Here is a 14569-nt window from a genome sequence, read left to right on the forward strand (position 1 = left end):
TATGCACTTGGAGTTGGATGTGTTTGCAATACAACACAAAGTTAAAACAGCACTGCGAGCCCCTGATGATGATGTACTGAAGAAGTGGTTCTCATTGAGAGTGATCTTGCTCCCCCAAGAAGACATTTGGCAATGTCTAGAGGTGGTTTTCATACTTGGGAGATACTACTGGCACCATGAGGCCACTAAGCATCCTACCGTGCATAGGACTGCTGCTGCTGCTAAGTCGCTTCAGTCGTGTCCAATTCTGTGTGACCCCATAGACGGCAGCCCACCAGGCTCCGCCAACCCTGGGATTCTCCCGGCAAGAGTACTGGAGTGGGTTGCCATTTCCTTCTCCAAGGCATGAAAGTGAAAAGTGAAAGTGAAGTCTCTCAGTCGTGCCCGACTCTTAGCGACCCCATGGACCGCAGCCTACCAGGCTCCTCCGTCCATGGGATTTTCCAGGCAAGAGTACATAGAACAGCCCTTCACAAAAGAATTATCTAGTCCAAAATGTTAACAGTGCTGCAGCTAAGAAATCCTGCACTAAAGGATCACACTAACAACATTTCTATTATTCCTCATGTCTTATATAGAAATAATCACTTTGATTCATGTAATCTGGAAATCAGAAAGCAGGAAATTCCTGAAAATTAAAACAGATACGCATTATGCCTCCCTTTGATCCATGAACTACTCTCTGATTTTGGCAAGCAAGACCTGAAGGTGACCCCACAGGTGTTTGGTTTATTAATTGCATCAATGGTAATAATTTATATGCAGATATGAAAATAGTACCACATGGAAATCTTCAAGCAGAAAAGACAGGCATGACTGAAAATGCAAACAAGGTTCCAGGTAAGTATTATTTTCTGAATGTAAGTCACTGATGATTATAACATGCACTATCAGTTAAAAAACAGCTTTGAGGAATGTGGCAAAGAACCATCTCTCCTTAAATGTGGATGTTGATTTTATGATGTGAACCTTTTATTGAGATAATGTGTGCAAAATCTACAAAGTATTTTGTGTGTATAATAAGATATATGTAGCTCTCTTTCTGTAAAAAGAAATAGAAAGACTCCCTCTTAAATCGTTTCCCATTGGTGTCAACTCAACTATTTTTATTTAAATCTTTTCATTGCTTCCCTCCTCCTGCCCCCACCACTCCAGGAAGAGCCGGTCAGTTGCCAGTGGGTAGTGCTATCGCTAGCTTCTCAGAAACAAGAGTAAATACAAATCTGTCAGCTTCCTTCTCTTACTTTTTTAAGACAGAGGTATCTTTCATTTTTATTTATTTATTTTTGGCTGTGCAGGGTCTTTACTGCTGTGCGGGCTACTCTCTAGTTGCGGTGCTTGGGCTTCTCACTGCAGTGGTTTCTCTTGTGGAGCACAGGCTCTAGGCACTCTGGCTTCAGTAGTTGTGGCTCCTGGAATCTAGAGCTCAGACTCAATAGCCGTGATGCACAGACTTAGTTACTCCACAGTGTGTGAGATCTTCCTAAAGGCCAGAGATCGAATCCATGTCTCCTACATTGGCAGACTGATTCTTTACTACTGAGCCACCAGGGAAGCCCTCCTTCTCTTATTTTATTCTCTTGGAATTTCTCCGAAGTCTTTGACTATGAATTGAGTACTCTGAAGAACACCTGTGCAGAGCGTGGTCCTAGCTCTGCTAGAGGACATACCTTTATTTAACTAAACAGGGGAATAACCATACACAGATACAATTCAATATATATTTGAAATAATTTTTTAAATTCCATCTAAAGACCACTTACACCATTTATTCATAGATAAAACATTACTATAAAACCTATATATTTGCTTCCTGGCATATTGTCTGCTTGTTCAACTAGAATTTAAGATCCAGGTGAACAGGGAATTTTGTCTTGTATTTAATGGCTGAATGAGTGAATGAATCAATGAATACCTTCTCCCAAATAGCAGAGTCATTATACAGTTGCAAACTCCTTTATATTTTCACTCTAACAACAGGAGACAACAGGACTAATCCACAGTATGTCCATTTGTCCGTGCATGCATTCATGCATTCATTCATTCTCTACAAAGCCTTTCATGCTCTGCCCCTGCCACCGCTCTGCTTTCCCTCACACCTTGCTCCCTCTGTTCTCCAGCAACACTGGCCTTGGTTCAGTTCCCAGTAAGCTCCAAGCTCCCTCCTACCTCGGGGCCTTGGCCTAGAACACTCTCCTCCCCACTGTCCACCTCCTCAGATTTCTTCAGGGACGCCTTCCCTATCACCATTTCAACTAGATGTAGTGCCTCTATTTTATAGTCTTGGTTTCCCATCTTTCTTTGTGCTCTTTCCTCCTATCATAGTATTGATCACATTTGTAAAGAATATTTCTGTAACTATTTGATGAACATCCCTACACCACTCAACTGGAGACAGAAACCATCCCTGCCGTGTTCTCCATTCAAATCCTCATCATTTAACACAATGCCTGTTATTAAAATACAGCAAGCACTCAATATTTACTGGATGGGTAAATGAATTAGGTTTCTAGGAACATGATCTGTTATTAAATATATGAGTCATGATATACTATATTATTTTCCACTAGGGATCAAGTAAGTAGGTGCTTAATCAGTGCATACATGCATGCTAAGCTGCTTCCGTGGTGTTCAACTCTTTGTGATCCTATGGACTGTAGCCTGCCAGGCTCCTCTGTCCATGGGATTCTCCAGGCAAGAATACTGGAGTGGGTTGCTATGCCCTCCTCCAGGAGAATCTCCTGACCCAGGGATTGAACCCAAGTCTCTTACATCTCCTGCATTGCAGGTATGTTCTTTACCACTAGCATCACCTGTACTTTTTGGTTAATTGGAATCATCAGTTATCTACTACAAACAACATTCTCCTAAGTCTACATGATACTCCAAGAACTTAGTGCAAAATTGCTGAGAAGTCATCTACAGTCGATTCTTTTTTCTAAAAAAATCATTGACTTTATTAGATGTTTTGGCCTTAAAAACATGACTGAATGGAAAGTCATTGCAGGGAATCAATTATCTGAACAATCAGTATTTGTCTCTATTTGAAAACATATGGATGGATACTTAATTATCCTCTAGATATGTGGTATCCTGTGCTCTCAGCTCTGAGATAATCTCTCTCCGTTACTACTCCTGAACAAAAGATATGGTATTGATGAAGTAGATTTTTTTTTTAATAAAAGAGGATTTATGCGACATTGAAAACAAAAATAGTAAGCTCCTAGGCTAAGAGGATTAAAATAGCGTTTTTTAAGAGGAGGAGGAAAAAGGTCTTTAGTGCAGAAAACTGTAGAAAAATAAAAATCCATGTAACTGAGAAGTTAGTCATATAGGAAGCCTTGGGGAAGAGTATGAACTTCTTGGGGATTCAGACAAATTCTAGCTAAGGGAGATAAAGAGAGATACCCAGACAACAGCAAATCAAAAATGATTGTAGATCTAGAGTCTATTCATATACTTCACTTTCAGATAGTTTTTTTACACATATCTTTCCTATCTATTGTTGTCAGGAACTCTGTCACTAGGTGACTTTTACAAGAGTCTGGAATTCTTGAACAAAATTCTAGAAAGCCCAGGAAATTGGGCAATGTTTGCTACCTTAGGCCATTATTTTGGAATGCTTAGAAAGTTTAATCTCTATTCAAGGGGTCATCCTGACCCTTGCCTTGCCTTCTCCTCTTAAGCCAACAGTAATTGAGCAGGAATTGGTTCCTTCACTGCCTCAAGAACTTTCCAGTTAATTTCTTATTCAAATCCTCCTCCTTTGGGTCTGGCAGATGCCTCAAACCTCTGGCACACTCTCAGCCTCTCGTTGCTCTGCATAAATCAGAGATGGAGTAGAGTATATTTGAGGCTCACTCAAGAAGGAAAAGGCTTCCCTTGTGGCTCAGATGGTAAAGAATCTGCCTGCAATGCAGGGGACCTGGGTTCAATTTCTGGGTCAGGAAGATCCCCTGGAGAAGGGAATGGCAACCCACTCCGGTATTCTCATCTGGAAAATTGCATGGACAGAGAAGCCTGCTGGCTACAGTCCATGGGGTCACAAAGAGTTGGACATGACTGAGTGAGTAACCCTTTCAAGAAGGAAATATGCAGTGAGAAATCAACTGGCCCTGAGATCACAGACCCAGAAGACAGACTTGGACTTCCCTGGCAGTGCAGTGGTTAAGAATCCTCCTTGCAGGGGGCGATCCTAAGATGGCAGAGGAATAGGACGGGGAGACTACTTTCTCCCCCACAAATTCATCGAAAGAACATTTGAACGCTGAGCAAATTCCACAAAACAACTTCTGAATGCTGGCAGAGGACATCAGGCACCCGGAAAGGCAGCCCATTGTCTTCGAAAGGAGATGGAGAAGTCTTGAGGCTACTGTAAGAATAAGACTGAAGACCAGAGGCAGGAGGCTTAAGTCCAAAATCCTGAGAACACCAGAGAACTCCTGACTCCAGGGAATATTAATCAATAGGAGCTCATCAAATGCCTCCATACCCACACTGAAACCAAACACCACCCGAGGGCCAACAAGTTCCAGAGAAAGACACGCCATGCAAATTCTCCAGCAACACAGGAACATAGCCCTGAGCTTCAATACACAGGCTGCCCAAAGTCACTCCAAACACATTAACATCTCAAAACTCATTACTGGACACTTCGGTGTACTCCAGAGAGAAGAAATCCAGCTCCACCCCCCAGAACACAGATACAAGTTTCCCTAACCAGGAAACTTTGACAAGCCACATGTCTAACCCAACCCACAGTGAGGAATCTCCACAATAAAGAGGAACCACAAACTGCTAGAATATGGAAAGGCCACCTCAAACACAGCAATATAAACAAGATGAAAAGGCAGAGAAATACCCAGCAGGTAAAGGAACAGGATAAATGCCCACCAAACCAAACAAAAGAAGAAGAGATAGGGAATCTACCTGATAAAGAATTCTGAATAATAATAGTGAAAATGATCCAAAATCTTGAAAACAAAATGGAGTTACAGATAAATAGCCTGGAGACAAAGATCGAGAAGATGTAAGAAATGTTTAACAAGGACCTAGAAGAAATTAAAAAAGAGTCAATATATAATGAATAATGCAATAAATGAGATCAAAAACACTCTGGAGGGAACCAACAATAGAATAACAGAGGCAGAAGATAGGATTAGTGAGGTAGAAGATAGAATGGTAGAAATAAATGAAACAGAGAGGAAAAAAGAATTAAAAGAAATGAGGACAACCTCAGAGACCTCTGGGACAATGTTAAATGCCCCAACATTCGAATCATAGGAGTCTCAGAAGAAGAAGACAAAAAGAAAGGCCATGAGAAAATACCTGAGGAGATAATAGTTGAAAACTTCCCTAAAATGGGGAAGGAAATAGTCACCCAAGTCCAAGAAACCCAGAGAGTCCCAAACAGGATAAACCCAAGGCTAAACACCCCAAGACACATATTAATCAAATTAACAAAGATCACACACAAAGAACAAATATTAAAAGCAGCAAGGCAAAAACAACAAATAACACACAAGGGTATTCCCATAAGGATAACAGCTGATCTTTCAATAGAAACTCTTCAGGTCAGGAGGGAATGGCAGGACATATTTAAAGTGATGAAAGAAAGTAAACTACAGCCCAGATTACTGTACCCAGCAAGGATCTCATTCAAATAAGAAGAAGAAATCAAAAGCTTTACAGACAAGCAAAAGCTGAGAGAATTCAGCACCACAAAACCAGGTCTCCAACAAATGCCAAAGGATCTTCTTTAGACAGAGTGTATAAACTCGAACCCAAAACAATAAAGTAAATGGCAATGGGATCATACTTATCAATAATTACCTTAAATGTAAATGGGTTGAATGCCCCAACCAAAAGACTGGCTGAATGGATACATAAACAAGACCCCTATATATGTTGTCTACAAGAGACCCACCTCGAAACAAGGGACACATACAGACTGAAAGTGAAGGGCTGGAAAAAGATACTCCATGAAAATAGAGACCAAAAGAAAGCAGGAGTAGCAACACTCATATCAGATAAAATAGACTTTAAAACAAAGGCTGTGAAAAGAGACAAAGAAGGACACTACATAATGATCAAAGGATCATCCAAGAAGAAGATATAACAATTATAAATATATATGCACCCAACATAGGAGCACCACAATATGTAAGACAAATGTTGACAAGTATGAAAGGGGAAATTAATAATAACACAATAATAGTGGGAAACTTTAATAACCCACTCACACCTATGGATAGATCAACTAAACAGAAATTAACAAGGAAACACAAACTTTAAATGATACAATAGACCAGTTAGACCTAATTGATATCTATAGGACATTTTACCCCAAAACAATGAATTTCACCTTTTTTTCAAGTGCACATGGAACCTTCTCCAGGATAGATCACATCCTGGGCCATAAATCTAGCCTTGGTAAATTAAAAAAAATTGAAATCATTCCAAGCATCTTTTCTGACCACAATGCAGTAAGATTAGATCTCAATTACAGGAGAAAAACTATTAAAAATTCCAACATATGGAGGCTGAACAACACGCTGCTGAATAACTAACAAATCACAGAAGAAATAAAAAAAGAAATCAAAATATGCATAGAAACAAATGAAAATGAAAACACAACAACCCCAAACCCACGGGACACTGTAAAAGCAGTGCTAGGGGAAGGTTCATAGCAATACAGGCTTACCTCAAGAAACAAGAAAAAAGTCAAATAAATAACCTAAGTCTACACCTAAAGCAACTAGAAAAGGAAGAAATGAAGAATCCCAGGGTTAGTAGAAGGAAATAAATCTTAAAAATTAGGGCAGAAATAAATGCAAAAGAAACAAAAGAGACCATAGCAAAAATCAACAAAGCCAAAGGCTGGTTCTTTGAGAAGTTAAATAAAATTGACAACCCAGTAGCCAGATTCACCAAGAAACAAAGGGAGAAAAGTCAAATCAACAAAATTAGAAATGAAAATGGAGAGATCACAACAGACAACACAGAAATACAAAGGATCATAAGAGACTACTATCAGCAATTATATGCCAATAAAATGGACAACGTGGAAGAAATGAACAAATTCTTAGAAAAGTACAACTTTTCAAAACTGAACTAGGAAGAAAAGAAAATCTTAACAGACCCATCACAAGCACGGAAATTGAAACTGTAATCAGAAATCTTCCAGCAAACAAAAGCCCAGGACCAGACAGCTTTACAGCTGAATTCTACCAAAAATTTAGAGAACAGCTAACACCTATCCTGCTCAAACTCTTCCAGAAAATTGCAGAGGGAGGTAAACTTTCAAACTCATTCTATGAGGCCACCATCACCCTAATACCAAAACCTGACAAAGATGCCACAAAAAAAGAAAACTACAGGCCAATATCACTGATGAAAATAGATGCAAAAATCCTTAACAAAATTATAGCAAACAGAATCCAACAACATATTAAAAAGATCATACATTATGACCAAGTGGGCTTTATCCCAGGGATGCAAGGATTCTTCAATATCTGCAAATCAATCAATGTAATACACCACATTAACAAATTGAAAAATAAAAACCATATGATTATCTCAATAGATGCAGAGAAAGCCTTTGACAAAATTCAACATCTATTTATGATAAAAACCCTCCAGAAAGCAGGAATAGAGGGAACATACCTCAACATAATAAAAGCTATCTATGACAAACCCACAGCAAACATTATCCTCAATGGTAAAAAATTGAAAGCATTTCCCCTAAAGTCAGGAACAAGACAAGGGTGCCCACTCTCACCACTACTATTCAACATAGTTTTGGAAGTTTTGGCCACAGCCATCAGAGCAGAAAAAGAAATAAAAGGAATCCAGATTGGAAAAGAAGAAGTAAAACTCTCACTGTTTGCAGATGACATGATCCTCTACATAGAAAACCCTAAAGACTCCACCAGAAAATTACTAGAGCTAATCAATGAATATAGTAAAGTTGCAGGATATAAAATCAACACACAGAAATCCCTTGCATTCCTATACACTAACAATGAGAAAACAGAAAGAGAAATTAAGGAAACAATTCCATTCACCATTGCAACGAAAAGAATAAAATGCTTAGGAATATATCTACCTAAATAAACAAAAGACCTATATATAGAAAACTATAAAACACTGGTGAAAGAAATCAAAGAGGACACAAATAGATGGAGAAATATACTGGGTTCACGGATCAGAAGAATCAATATAGTGAAAATGAGTATACTACCCAAAGCAATCTATATATTCAACGCAATCCCTATCAAGCTATCAACGGTATTTTTCACAGAACTAGATAAAATAATTTCACAATTTGTATGGAAATACAAAAAACCTTGAATAGCCAAAGCAATCTTGAGAAAGAAGAATAGAACTGGAGGAATCAACCTGCCTGACTTCAGGCTCTACTACAAAGCCACAGTCATCAAGACAGTATGGTACTGGCACAAAGACAGAAATATAGATCAATGGAACAAAATAGAAAGCCCAGAGATAAATCCATGCACCTATGGTCACCTTATCTTCGACAAAGGAGACAAGAATATACAATGGAGAAAAGACAATCTCTTTAACAAGTGGTGCTGGGAAAACTGGTCAACAACTTGTAAAAAAATGAAACTAGAACACTTTCTAACACCATACACAAAAATAAACTCAAAATGGATTAAAGATGTAAATGTAAGGCCAGAAACTATAAAACTCCTAGAGGAGAACCTAGGCAAAACACTCTCTGACATACATCACAGCAGGAACTTCTATGATCCACCTCCCAGAATATTGGAAATAAAAGCAAAAATAAACAAATGAGACCTAAGTAAACTTAAAAGCTTCTGCACAACAAAGGAAACTATAAGCAAGGTGAAAAGACAGCCTTCAGAATGGGAGAAAATAATAGCTAATGAAGCAACTGACAAAGAATTAATCTCAAAAATATACAAGCAACTCCTATAGCTCAACTCCAGAAAAATAAATGATCCAATCAAAAAATGGGCCAAAGAACTAAACAGACATTTCTCCAAAGAAGACATACAGATGGCTAACAAACACATGAAAAGATGCTCAATATCACTCATTATTAGAGAAATGCAAATCAAAACCACTATGAGGTACCATTTCATGCCAGTCAGAATGGCTGCGATCCAAAAGTCTACAAGCAATAAATGCTGGAGAGGGTGTGGAGAAAAGGGAACCCTTTTACACTGTTGGTGGGAATGCAAACTAGTACAGCCACTATGGAGAACAGTGTGGAGATTCCTTAAAAAACTGGAAATAGAGCTGCCATACGACCCAGCAATCCCACTGCTGGGTATACACACCAAGGAAACCAGAACTGAAAGAGACACATGTACCCCAATGTTCATCGCAGCACAGTTTATAATAGCCAGGACATGGAAGCAACCTAGATGTCCATCAGCAGACGAATGGGTAAGAAAGCTGTGGTACATATACACAATGGAGTATTACTCAACCATTAAAAAGAATACATTTGAATCAGTTCTAATGAGGTGGATGAAACTGGAGCCTATTATACAGAGTGAAGTAAGCCAGAAAGAAAAACACCAATACCATATACTAACGCATATGTATGGAATTTAGAAAGATGGTAACGATAACCCTGTATGTGAGACAGTAGAAGAGACACAGATATATAGAACAGTCTTTTGGACTCTGTGGGAGAGGGTGAGGGTGGGATGGTTTGGGAGAAGGGCGTTGAAACATGCATATTATCATATGTGAAATGGATCGCCAGTCCAGGTTCGATGCATGATACAGGGTGCTCGGGGCTGGTGCACTGGGATGACCCAGAGGGATGAGATAGGGAGGGAGGTGGGAGGTGGAGTTCAGGATGGGGAACACATGTACACCCATGGTGGATTCATGTCAATGTATGGCAAAATCAATACAATATTGTAAAGTAATTAGCCTCCAAAAAATTAATTAATTTATTAATTATTTAAAAAAACAGAATCCTCCTTGCAATGTAGGGGACACAAGTTTGATCCCTGGCCTGGGAAGATTCCACATGCCATAGGGCAACTAAGCCCATGTATCATAACTGCTGTGCCAGAGCTCTAGAGGCCGTGCTCCACAACAAGAGAAGCCGCTGCAATGAGAAGCCCATGCACCACAACCAAAGAGTAACCCCTACTTGCAGCAATTAGAGAAAGCCACAGCACTGCAACCAACACCCAGTGCAGCCATAAATAAGTAAATAAATAAAATTTTTTTAAAAGAGAGAGAGACTTGGATGCTTGAGGAGAGCCAGTAGCAGACATCCTGATTCTCCACACCGTCACATTAAGGGGAGGGTCCTTATGTTGGATCATACACATGCTTTACTGTCTTTGGGGCCAAAAATACCCATTTCTCATTATTCTTTAGCTTAATATCACAACGATCCAAGGAATTAATGCAATGGCTACTACCATGTTTAGGGTTGTGATCCATAAGTACTTCAGAGTATCTCAAGCCGCCTTATTACTGCCAACTTAAATGCATAATTCTTTCCTGGTCTTCAGGAGAAATGTATTGGCATTGAGGCTTAGTTATAAATGTTATGAGAAAAAAAAAAAAACAACAATAGCTATTGACTAGCTCGACTTCAAATATTTTATTCCTGTCCTATAGCTTTCATTAAAAGAACTGGCTTTATTCAATTTGGAATACAATTGAAAGTGAAAGGCTTTTCACTTTCACTTTCTCATTATATCCAGATGAGCTATGTTACTCATCTATTAATTAAACCATAGAGAATTAATGGGTGATGAAGGAAGTGGGATGAAAAAGAGCTAAATACATATAAGTTTCATTTTATATTGACTTATCTCCCTTCCCTGAAATATCAGCAAAATACAAACTAAGGTTCTGTTCTGGCCCACGTTCACTTTAATATTTTTACCATTTGGTCTTCATATAGAACTATTTGGCCAAGTAAATATTCATGCCTTCTTCACAGTCACAAAAAGTATTACCAGGGCTTAAGCCAAATTACCTTGTCTACAAACCTTGGCTGGCTCGCATCTGGAACAATTCACATATTTTGAAAATTGTCCAAGGAATTCATAAATCAATAGATTTCCCTTCCTGAAAAGCCAATTTCCTAAACATTCAATGAGATGGCTTTTGAGACCCACACCAACTAAATGGGAAAGTAATAGTGTTCTTGTCTTAACAGGAAACTCATGATTGCGGGTGCTGCTGCCCTCATTGTGCCATAATAGGATTTCAAAAGAATCTTTTCTGAATTAAAAAATATTCCATCTATTTGCTGCACAATATCCTCTTCAATCTTTCGTATTAAATGATAGATATGGAAAGTAAGGAGGGGCACATATTTATTGTCCTTTTCTCCAGGAAGCAAGTTAGGTTTTTTATTTCATTATCCCTTCTCCTACTTGTTGTTTTTTTTTTTTTAATTAAGTAAATTTCTATTTAATCAGAGTTACTACAGAAAAGAATTTTTTAAAAAGTAAAATGGTAAAATAGTTTTTGGTAACAGAAATTTATCTAGAGTTAAAAATGGAAATGCATACTTCATGACAAAGCTTTAAAGGCAGATATAAGCTAGCATTTTCTATTTACCAAATACCAGAAACATTTAACACACAACAACTTAATCAGGATGCAACATCTTTGCATTCTGAATCATAATTTACACAATTCAAAACCCAGGCATTTGAAAGGTTAAAAAAGTAACTCACAATATGCAGTCACGCAGCGTCCTGGGTCTCAGAGCCTTCCACAGCTGTAAGGACAGATTTGCTCGCCGGCAGTTCTCTGGCCCTGCAACTGAGATCACTCATAATTAATGAATAATTTACTTGAACACTTGACAGCTCAGTAAGTGGTTTATGAAAGGCTGTTACTTTTACTTCTTCTGTAGTTGCCTTTGCAAACAGGAAACAGGAAACACACCTACAAGAACACTGACAGACCTCAGCTTAATTGGTCTTTTCTCAAAGTACTCAGTGGAGAGTCTTGTATCACAGACATGCTATGTCCCTAAAAGAGCAATACTCAGATCCTTCTATTGCAGAATTTAAAATCTTTTAGACAGATGCCATGCAGGGAATTTATTACAAGCATTTTAGTAACATTCAGGCCTTATGACCTTAATCCTGGAAGGACTATAAATTTCAGAATATATATATATAATATTTATAAATATATACATATCAACACATATATGTGTATATATAAGTACAAATATATAATACATTAAGCAATATATTATTTAAATATAGATTATTTAAAACAATAAGCAGCATATTAAAGTAATATATATAATTTTCCTGGAATATATGTGGAAACGATCATTTAGGAATCTTTTGTCTACACATAACAGAAAACCCAGCTCAAAATCCCTTCAACAAATAAATAACAAAACAAGAAAATATTTTGGTTTATTGAGTTGGGGAAGAAAAACCTGGATATAGGGCTGGTTTTAGGAAAACAGAGTTTCACTATTTATATCTCTTGATTCTCTGCAAGTCTCTTAGCATGGTATTTTCTGTAGAGTGACTTCACCTTCTGGCTGCCTTTCCTCTTGGTGCAAACAAATAACTTCAGTGATTCAAGATCACACATCCATCTTCCAAGAGGGCAGTGTTAGCGTGCTGCCAGTCTCAAGCTCTGAAGTCATTCTGATTGCCCATCACTGAATCAGTCACTGTACTTGTCTGAATGGCTTTAATCAAGCCTTATCCTTGTGAGAGGTGACAGTCTCTCTCTCTCTCAGTCACTCAGTCATGTCTGACTCTTTTTGACCCCATGGACTGTAGCCCACCAGACTCTTCTGTCCATGGAATTTTCCAAGCAAGAATACTGGAATGGGTAGCCATCCTACTCCAGGGGATCTTCCCCTGAGTCTTTTGAGTCTCCTGCATTGGCAGGCAGGTTCTGTACCACTGGTTCCACCTGGGAAACCCAGAGATGAGGGTAGGATGTTCCAAAGAAAAATCACATGGAAGGGCATTCAGGTTACTAAGAAAAAGGGACAAGGGGGAAAGGAATATTGGAGGAAATCAACAAATGTCTGCCATGACAATGTTTGGCAATAATCCGAAGATTGGTATTTGAGGATGTGTATCTATGAAAATACTAGATCTTGGGTTACTACTGCACAATTGCACTCATCTCACATGCTAGTCGGAGAGGTAACGGCAACCCACTCCAGTACTGTTGCCTGGAAAATCCTATGGATGGAGGAGCCTGGTAGCCTGTAGTCCATGGGGTCACTAAGAGTCGGACACGACTGAGCAACTTCACTTTCACTTTTCACTTTCATGCATTGAAGAAGGAAATGGCAACCCACTCCAGTGTTCTTGCTTGGAGAATCCCAGGGACGGGGGAGCCTGGTGGGCTGCCATCTATGGGGTCACACAGAGTCAGACACGACTGAAGCAACTTAGCAGCAGCAGCAGCACATGCTAGTAAAGTAATGCTCAAAATTCTCCAAGCCAGGCTTCAGCAATATGTGAACCGTGAACTTCCTGATGTTCAAATTGGTTTTAGAAAAGACAGAGGAACCAGAGATCAAATTGCCAACATCTGCTGGATCATGGAAAAAGCAAGAGGGTTCCAGAAAAACATCTATTTCTGCTTTATTGACTATGCCAAAGCCTTTGACTGTGTGGATCACAATAAACTGTGGGAAATTCTGAAAGAGATGGGAATAGCAGACCACCTGACCTGCCTCTTGAGAAATCTGTATGCAGGTCAGGAAGCAACAGTTAGAACTGGACATGGAACAACAGACTGGTTCCAAATAGGAAAAGGAGTACATCAAGGCTGTATATTGTCCCCCTGCTTATTTAACTTATGTGCAGAGTACATCATGAGAAATGCTGGACTGGAAGAAACACAAGCTGGAATCAAGATTGCCGGGAGAAATATCAATAACCTCAGATATGCAGATGACACCACCCTTATGGCAGAAAGTGAAGAGGAACTAAAGAGCCTCTTGATGAAAGTGAAAGTGGAGAGTGAAAAAGTTGGCTTAAAGCTCAACATTCAGAAAACGAAGATCATGGCATCCAGTCCCATCACTTCATGGGAAATAGATGGGGAAACAGTGGAAACAGTGTCAGACTTTATTTTTCTGGGCTCCAAAATCACTGCAGATGGTGACTGCAGCCATGAAATTAAAAGACGCTTACTCCTTGGAAGGAAAGTTATGACCAACCTAGACACCGTATTCAAAAGCAGAGACATTACTTTGCCAACAAAGGTTCGTCTAGTCAAGGCTATTGTTTTTCCAGTGGTCATGTATGGATGTGAGAGTTGGACTGTGAAGAAGGCTGAGTGCTGAAGAATTGATACTTTTGAACTGTGGTGTTGGAGAAGACTCTTGAGAGTCCCTTGGACTACAAGGAGATCCAACCAGTCCATTCTGAAGGAGATTAGTCATGGGATTTCTTTGGAAGGAATGATTCTAAAGCTGAAACTCCAGTACTTTGGCCACCTCATGCGAAGAGTTGACTCATTGGAAAAGACTCTGATGCTGGGAGGGATTGGGGGCAGAAGGAGAAGGGGATGACAGAGGATGAGATGGCTG

The 14569-nt window shown here is 39.1% G+C and overlaps 1 protein-coding gene across 1 annotated transcript in view; it reads right to left on the bottom strand.

Annotated features, from left to right (window-relative positions):
- Window positions 1–14569, bottom strand: part of NCALD (neurocalcin delta) — a 357058-nt gene that overhangs the window by 185420 nt on the left and 157069 nt on the right. The window contains exon 4 of the mRNA XM_006046434.4: window positions 11715–11802. The gene's annotated coding sequence lies outside the window, so the exon portion shown is untranslated. The remainder of the gene's footprint in view (window positions 1–11714; window positions 11803–14569) is intronic.

The sequence above is a fragment of the Bubalus bubalis genome, chromosome 15, assembly GCF_019923935.1.
Source record: "Bubalus bubalis isolate 160015118507 breed Murrah chromosome 15, NDDB_SH_1, whole genome shotgun sequence".
In the NCBI taxonomy this organism is placed as follows: domain Eukaryota; kingdom Metazoa; phylum Chordata; class Mammalia; order Artiodactyla; family Bovidae; genus Bubalus; species Bubalus bubalis.